This window comes from Xiphophorus hellerii, chromosome 1 (genome assembly GCF_003331165.1).
Source record: "Xiphophorus hellerii strain 12219 chromosome 1, Xiphophorus_hellerii-4.1, whole genome shotgun sequence".
NCBI lineage: Eukaryota > Metazoa > Chordata > Actinopteri > Cyprinodontiformes > Poeciliidae > Xiphophorus > Xiphophorus hellerii.
The window spans coordinates 27,086,529-27,095,970 of record NC_045672.1 but is presented as its reverse complement, the minus strand read 5'-3'; the positions used below and the strand labels follow the sequence as shown (position 1 = coordinate 27,095,970).

Sequence of the window (9,442 nt, the reverse complement as noted above, 5' to 3'; positions counted from 1 at the left end):
CCCTGTGTTTCTTTTTTTTCCTCTAATAGTGCATCATCTCAAATCATTGCAGAGCCATTATACCACCCACTCCTTAGCTTCTGTGTTTCTCAGCCCCTGAGCAGATTTTTTTTTTTCATTAGCCCACATGGAGAATTTAAGACTCCAGCCCACACAAACAAGCTTTACTTCTTGGCAGATGAAGCTTATTAACAATTTAAAACATGCCCTCGCCATAGCCTTCACAATGATGCCATTAAACATTTTCTCTCTGCTAAATAGATGCATCTCCACGACTTCCAGCACAATACTCTGAAGTTCTGCAATGGAAGGCAAAACAGACATGAAAGTGTTTGCTTTTTTTCTTTTCTTACTTCCCTGCAACTCACAGTTGCAGCCGTGTTCACTCTTTGTAAAGTGTGAGCCACAGATACCATGAATAGACTAGTAGTATGGACTTTCAAACTGTATGGAGCATATATCTTCAGGGTCTAACCGGGCCTGATCTGGGTAGAGCTTTTAAGTTCAATTGACTTTAGCAACAGAGCTCTACAGCCACAAGGCTGTGAACAGACTGTCTCTCTGCAGGGTTCTGTTTGGTTTATGACAACCACTGATGTTTTTTTAATATGCAAAAATCATAAAAGTGTAAAATACTCATAGTCCTTGTTTATCAATGTCTGTACACATACAGGAATTCATATGAACCATTTCTTCTGTTCTCATACACATTTGCAATGCTTTAAAATAATTTATCTTAAGGGTTTATTGCTACCTGCAGCATAAATCTTGCAATAAAAAGAAAATAGTTAATGTATTGAAAATGTGTAAGTATCTGTACCATGTGCAGAGGCTAAAACCCTTGATGTAGTTGTCTTGGGTTTGATTGTCAGTATCAGGCCAGTTTCTGCATCTTTCTCCACCCTGTTTCCTGTCTCTCAATACAAGGTCACTTGGGTCAAAAAAATAATCTTTTGAAAAAAAAGTGCATGTCAGTATAATAAATAAAAAATGTTTTCAAAGCTTCAGATTTTTTACTACAACTACAAGCTTTTTTGAGGAATTTATGTGAAAGATCAGGAAGTGCACAACTGTGTGGAAGGACATGGTTTCCAAAATGCTGTAAAAATTGGAAGTGTGTTGTACATTTATTTTCACGTTCTATTACTGTGATGCTAGGCCTAAATATAGTCCTAAGTATAGAGAAACTCATCCATGCGTTCATCTTCAGTCGTATTGATTATTGCAACAGCGTCTTCACAGGTCTGTCCAACAAATTAATCAAACAGCTGCAGCTGATCCAGAATGCTGCTGCTCGCGTTCTCACTAAAACCAGGAAGATAGAGCACATAACACCAGTTCTAAAGTCCCTCCACTGGCTCCCTGTAGCTCAAAGAATAGACTTTAAAATACTGTTGTTAGTTTATAAATCACTGAACGGCTTAGCACCACAATACATTAAAGATATGCTTTTATTGTATCAACCTTCCAGACCTCTCAGGTCTTCCGGTTCTGGTCTGCTCTGCATCCCCAGAACCAGAACCAAACGAGGAGAAGCAGCTTTCAGCATCTATGCACCACAAATTTGGAACAAACTTCCAGAAAACTGTAAAACAGCTGAAACACTGACTTCTTTTAAATCTCAACTGAAAACCCACCTGTTTAGAATTGTATTTGAAATGTAATCAATTACAAATTTCTATATTGCATTGTGATTCTGTGTTTGTTATGATGTAAAGCACTTTGAAATGCCTTGCTGCTGAAATGTGCTATACAAATAAAATTTGATTGATTGATTGATTGATAGTCAAGTTCAACCAATTCCCTTCAGAAATCACCTTAGTGATAAACCCTGCAGTGTGTAATTTAATCCCAGTAAAGCTACAGCTCTTTTATAAAAATGTCAGAGGATTGTTAAAGAACATTATTGAACAAACCGCATCATGAACATCAAGGAAAACACCAGACAGGTCAAGAATAACGTTTCTGACTGTCAAATGAAATTCAGGGCTCAAAATGCAGGAAGGAGCCAGGCAGGCAAAAATTAACAAGTTGCTTAAAGAAAAACAAAAAGCTAAACTAAAGTCAGTGGGTGAATCCAAACTACTACCACACAGGCAGAGGAAAGAAACCGAGCCCACCATCAGATTTAAACAAGAGGAATTGATAACTGAACAAGGAACAGGTGGTAAATTAGAAACAGGGTGCAGCTGTGAGGAAACAGAAATATAAACAAACCAGAGACACAAGCCAACATAAAAAATGATCCAGATTCAACTCAAAAGGTCTAAAGAGACCAGCAAAGCAACACAGAAACAAATAGAAACCGCTGGTTTTTAATATTAGCTGGAACTAAGACACACAGAGAACTACAACTACAAACTATCACTTAGAGCTGAATAAAAATATGTCTCAAATATTAGAGTACTACAAGGACTGAACTGTAGCAAAGACTGATAAATTCCACCAAACCAAAGTTCATTATGTTGACAAGTTTAAACCAATGAAATGCTAAAAAAAAAGACTAGTTTCACATGTATAAAATATTAGTGAATGTAAACATTGAGTAGGGGGCGTGGCCAGCAGAAGCTTATTTGGATAAAAGTGACAGTGTCATAAAACAGCTAATTCTGAAAGAAGCAAAAAAAGAAAAAGTAGAACTGAGGAGATGAAATCTCATCATCTGAAAATATCTGTGCAAAGAAATGTATTAAACATGTTTTGAACAACCCATAGACCTACTGTAACTTGTTTAAAAGGAAGCACAATAGATCATCTTTAACAGTAGCAAGACCTTGCTTCCATGATGACTTTAGGGTCCCCGGAGATGTCACTTAATAGCTAGCTGTCTGCAATCAGGCTGAACTTGTATGTGTGGGAAGTCCAAGAAATGTGGCAAGTTGTGTCGGATTCCACTTCCAGGAAATTTTCCATTCAGGCTGATTTCTAATTCTCTTTAGACCTCTATAAACACTTAATGAGACTCATAATCTGTAACAACTTCCTCTATAAACTTCCTGCCTGAGGTACAAACAGAACAAATTTCTCCTAATGTGAAGTAACAGTGTTATAATTATGTGCCTCTGATATAAAACACAGAAGTTATTTGGGAATGAATGTGGGAATGCCTTAATTTATTCCTCAATAAGAACTGAAATTTTCAATAACACTTGACACAAAATTTTAAACTTTCTTCAGTTCATTTTGTTATTTATATAACTTGTTTTTTTATGTTAAATGTCACTTTTAATATCCAAATATGTTAGTAAAAACACTACCAACAATGGGTGATTATTTAGTATAGCAACAGTATCCTTGGTGATTAGCTTCTGAGACATATGTTTATCTTTAAAACAATTTAAGCTTGTTTGTACAAACTGATGAAGGAGCACAGACTAACACTGAACAGCTGACATGACGGTCTATAAATTGTGTTTCTTTTTTCTCCTTCTGTCCCAGAAGTCAGCACAGGAAGACACAGGTGAGAGAAACAGAGCAGGAAAAAAAACTTTCACAGATTTAGAGTTGTGGAGTTTAGACGCTGCTGTTAAATGCTGACTCTTCATGTTAATATGACAGTTTAATACACAAGACAATCACAACTTCACCTGGCAGGAGCTAAAGCAGAAGTTGTTGCTATATGCTTTTGTTTTTGTCCATGCTGCTGCCATTATTCCTTATTTTTGGGACTATCAGTGGCAGCAGACATTGGAGTTCATCAGGTGGAGCGTTTAGTGGAGATGCTAACCTCCAGAGAGTGTGAAAAGCTCCTGGTTGCCCTGTCTCGCCCAGCGGAGGACATTTTTCAGCGCGTTGAACGTCTCTCTCCAGAAAATAATCGACTGAATTCTAAACTTCGAGCCAAGAGAGACGCCTCCCTTGCTGCAGGTTGGTTCACAGGTCATTTGAGACCTTTGACCCCTCTTAAAACCTCTTAAAGGTTCTTTTTTATCAGGTGGTGGAATACTGTTCCCATGTGGAGTTACATGATGGGTCATCCAAAAAGTTTAGATGGGAAAATGTCGAAGTAAAACAGTGAGAGGGATAAAATATACTGAGTAGAACAATGCATATAGATACACAATGTTACTGATTTGTTATTCTAGACTAGGGGGGGAATCTTTTAGCAGTAAATTGTATTTTTTTAAATAAATTATTTTTTATATTTTTATTACAAAACATTACTTTTCTGTAATACTTTGTAATACTTATTTCACATTTTTTATTGAAGAAAGAAACATTCATCTTTTGTTTTATGCAACATAAATGATCAATTTTTAATGCATTTTTTAACAAAATAAGAGTACAGCAAAAAATATAAACAAGATTATTTAGAGGCTACAGTGCTGAATAACTACAAAATTGTGCACATATAATTTTTTTAATACCAAAATAAAAATATGTTTGATGTGAGTGGGGGGAAAAATCAGCTCTTTCTAACATGTCCAGCTCAGTTTTGAGTGCTTGTTGCAGCTTCCTGGTGCTCAGTGTCATGTTTCTTTAATTGCCTGGTGTTTTGTGTTTAGCAGATGAAAAGAGTCAATGCAGGACATCCTTGTCAAACTGGCTGCTGAAGTTTGGTGAAAAGATTTACTACGACAGGCTTTCTCGTGCCTTGCAGCACATCGGCAGAACAGACATTGCCCTAGGTAAGTTACTCAGGGGACACAGTACACACTCAGTCTTCACAGATTTGGAAAAGACTGATTATGCTAACAGATGTCTCACAAGACTGGAGATCTTAACTGGACCTGCTAAAAGTTGACAGACTACAAGATTTTGAACAACTAAAGCAAACTGAGAGCATTAAACTCTCAGAGAGCAAGAAAGGAGAGAGACGATTTGACTGAACCAACATTCCAGTAACTAGCAGTAATGGAAGATATTCACAGACAATCTCTATCTCTGCTACATAAAAAAATTACATGCAGTTTACAATATCTCAAGTTCTTCGAGTCAATATGATTTATCTACTGTTGACTGTATTTTTTTTATTGTGCTCATGTTGAAAGCTTGACATGCAATTAAGGATATGAGTTTGTTTAGGTGTTAGAATGACTATCCTTGTTGGCTACAATTGACACATTTTTACTATTTTTATCTTAATACACCACAACATAATGTTTGCAAATACACAAAAAAAATTAGTAAATTGTGTTATTCTGTGTGGGAAATGGTTTATTCACACATCGACTTGGTAAGTTAAGTTCCATTACTTTTATATGATATATTTTAATTGTCTGGTATACTTCAATAAGACTTTCATTATTCATTGCTTCATTCTTGAATATTCAAGTTTGTCTCTGTTGTTTCTGTTTTGTTTGTCTTTTTTAATCACATCATTGTAATTAATCAGTTGATAGTTTTTACAATGCAAAGTGCTGCTGTGCTTTTATGTTCATAATGTTGTGTAGTTACAAATAAATTAGCCTACAAAAGCTCAATTTTTATAGTTCAATTTATTGTCCCAGACCACTTTGGATGGAATGAACTGAAATTAAGTTTTGTCACGCGATGACAGTAAAGTCTGATTCGGATTCTGAACTAACGATTAGTTTAGTAATCGATTATTCAATCAATTATTTTGACGATTGACTAATTAGATGAAAAAATTGCCACATTATGGGGATTTTTCATTTAACCACTTACATATATATGGTTTTGCAATATTATGAAAATATTAAAAGATGAAATAATTAAATAATTCAATTCCCTTTTTTAGCAAGAAATTAAAAGACCAGATAAGAAATTAAATATTTTATTGCCTAAAATGCAATAACATTTCATGTACCTTTGATGGTTTACAGCAAATAATATATTTATGTTCAGTTTTGGCTTAATTACTGCTCTGAGTGTTGTTTTTGTTATGTTGTGTTTTAGGATCTATGTACTCCAGTTTCTGATTACTTCGTTACTAAGTTAACTGACATTTATTTCATAATCAATTTATCACGATTAATCTGATTAAACCTGACTACATTCAGATCTGATGCGAGTTTGTTTGGCTGTAACTGAGGTCTTATTGGTTCCACTATCAAACTTCCCGAGTCTCAAAACTGACAGAATTGCTCTGCCAACCAACCACAACTACTGTAGACTGACAGGCCTGGGAATCGGATGTAAAACTGACCAAAATTTTAAAAAAATCATGTAACATATCCCCAGCTTTAAATGAACTCCTACACAAAGCTTACCCCTTGCAACACTTAAATGTGTTTTCTTTCATAAACAGGAATTTGTGTGATCCTACTAATTAGTTAGTTGTCAAATTAAAGCTTCTCACTTTTTATGTGCATTACCATTGATAGCAGCAAATCCCAAAAGCACAACATGTCCTCTGACAAAAGGAAACTGGAACAAAGCCTCATTCTGCTACATGTCTGCATAGTTTCAAAACTGATTTATTGCTGTCAAGATGGCCTCCCCAAGATGTTAGTAAGAGCGAACAATTGCTTCATCACTTCGAGGTTTGATTTAATTGGAACTTAAAGACTGGGATAGTTTGCACGCTGCCAGTCTCTGGCATGTGCTGCCGTCCGGTTTGCACGCAACTCCACAGCTGAGTAGCAATGGGAAGGAGGGGTGTAAATGATCTGACAGGGGACTCAGTGGAGCTGACACAAACCCGACAACAAACCATCTGTTCCTTTCATCAGCAGCTTTTGGAGTTGCAAAAAATAATACCAGGAAAATATGCAAAGACAAGTTATAAGACAGGAATACGGAAGGGTGGGAATCAGCGTGATGCAGCATGTAGCAGTCATTGATCACTTGACTGCAGTTTTGAAGAAATCTCCTCAGATTTATTCATTTGAAAGGTTTGTTTTGTAAATTGTAGGATTACCCATGGAGGAAAAAGTACTCAAACACTGCACTTAAGTATAAGTATGTATGTATTCCCTCATGTGACAGTCTAAATATATATTTAAGTGTGCTGACTGTTTGTACATTTTCTTTCATATGTCAATGCTGTTGTGCCATTTTAAGGAACAGAATTGCAGATTATGCATATTTTTATTGTTTGAACTTTCTGTTACCCTATACTTATAAATCTGTGTTATAAAATTTCAGGGATTATCTGCAAGAATGATTATACCTTTGAAAGTTTTTCTTTAATACAAACATAATTAATGCATTATTTTAACTGCAGCAAACACATTCTAGCTAAAGATATGCTTGAAAAATGAGACATTAGGCATCCTTTCCACAAACATTTCAACTTCAATTTGTCTTCAACGCCAATTAAAAAATACTTTATATTCCACCTTTTAATAGATCAATAGAGAACAATATTTTAAGTTCCTGATGCTACTTTTAAAACTTGGACCCAAAAGTTGATTTTCTGAACAGGTTAATTCGAATAAGTCATTGATTACTTTCAAATTAATAAACTTTTTTTTTTAAAGCAATGTGACGCGAATCTAACATTACACAAAACATTATAGAAAGTTGGTGGAGTAGAAAATGCACAGATGTAATGTAAAACATAGTGAAGTAAAAGTTCAAAATATCCTTGATTAAATCTACTTAAGTAAAGCAAAAAGACATGAAAACCTTATTGTGACAGTAAACTGTGAAACAGATAATCTGTGAAAAGATAAATCTCCTCTGACTCCTCTCTTTGCTACTATTGCCACCTGAAGAAATGCACAAGTCCAGTCAAAAACAACCAATCAGAGGCAGGAGGCGGGTCTTATTGCTGTCAATCAACATTGTTAATGCTCTGCTAAATGTGCTAATGGCGGAAAACAACTCCACCGCCATCTGTGGCCATGCTAGCTAGCCTTAGCATTCACGACAGGCTGATGGGAAAAGCTGTATCGTAGTAGAGAGCAGGAGGGAGAAAAGTGGTGTGAACGGCATCTCAGAGTATCAGGCTGACATTAAGGCTTCTCAGGATGCCACCGGGATGATCAATAAGAGGTTATTTTCAGTAGACCTGTGCTCCTCCAAGGATGGTTTGATGAGAAATGAAGAAAAGCCATCCTTGTAGGTGAAAGGTCAAATGCTCTACTGTGTAATATGACCGTGTTTTTGTACTTTTGGTTTCACAGAAGTGGGGAAGAACATCAACCAGGATAAAATCTTAAACTTGAAGCGTTACGTTGAGGACTACCAAAAACATGCCAACTCTCTAACCGACCTGCCCACAAAGCCAGATCAACACGGGCACAATCAGGAAGGCCGAAGGATAAAGAGTAATATTATTTCTTTCACAGATTTAAAGATGGACTATTATACAGATAAAAATAGACCCTTGCAAATGTTTAAGCAGGAATTTCTCATTCTATTGATGCCAAAGGGGAGATTTTGGTTAATAGCTCTAGAGATTGTCTGAATGATGTTTCACTGAACCCTGAATCTATTAAGTGTTTAGATGAGATGCTGAATTAGATGTGGTGGCTGTGGGCATGCTTCCAACTCATTACTCCCCAACATCAACACTCTCACTTTACAAAGTATATTTCCCAAGACATTAACAGACTCAAAAATGTAATTATCACCTCTCCCTTTATTTACTCTCCTGAGAGATTACTGTAGGTGAAAAGTTGTCCAAAAAAAGCATTCCCATAGTTCTCATAATCTTAAGCATGTTTGGCTTGTTTGTGCTGTGTTTCAGTTGAGGACGTGTCGTGGCGTGACCTGGATCTGATCATGAAGCGAGCGCCGGTCCCCGTGTATCCGAGGGGGATTCTGGATGTGGCGCTGCCTGTTTTGTATGGCATCCTGCTCAGCTTGGTCACCTGTGCAGGTTTCCTCCTCATCCTTGTTCTTGTTTCTCGGGAATCAGGTTGATCATTTTAGGATGTTTCCAGAACAATAAAATGTTTCTGGTTGAGTGTCTGCAAATAAATACACAAAATCTTCATGTTTATGTCCATTTTATGTAAGATTTACAGATTTCCTCCAATCATAGTTGTTCATATCAACAAATACAGTGAGAATGGTTCCTCTTCAGAAAAATAATTATCCACTCTGCATGTTTTTTTTTAACCAGTAGGCAGTATTGTCTTGCCAGGGGCTATCTGCATTGTGATGTGACAGATGCACTGGAACCCAGCCTTCACACCAAAGGTTATTCCGGTTTTACTCTGATAGGGATGCCACTTTCAATTTCCCCTCTACGTGACGGCACTGTGCCCGTCTGGCATCGAAGAACAACTAATTATCCGGCCTGGCGTCCATTTCCCCCTGAGCTCGCCGATACCTCCACAGGCAATCCAAAGGACTAATAACAATGACAATACCAGCAGACAATGGAGAACTCTTGTTTGCCAAGACAGCCAGCAGATGGCAGCGTCTGCTGGCTGAAGGTAGCCAAAACTAAATTGGAGGAATACCTTTTTTTAAATGTAAAAAGAGAAAACTTAAATAAGTTGATATCCAAGATTGGGTGACAAAATGGGACCCAGAACACCAGGGAGCCAACTGAAGGGAAAACAAATTTTTATGGGTTTTGTTG

The 9,442-nt window shown here is 36.7% G+C and overlaps 1 long non-coding RNA gene across 1 annotated transcript; it reads left to right on the top strand.

Moving 5' to 3' along the window:
- Positions 1–4,367: 4,367 nt before the first annotated feature.
- On the top strand, positions 4,368–8,846 carry LOC116723307 (uncharacterized). The gene is made up of 3 exons (XR_004339957.1): positions 4,368–4,628; positions 8,034–8,177; positions 8,600–8,846. It is a non-coding gene; the product is annotated as an uncharacterized LOC116723307 (long non-coding RNA).
- Positions 8,847–9,442: the final 596 nt, after the last annotated feature.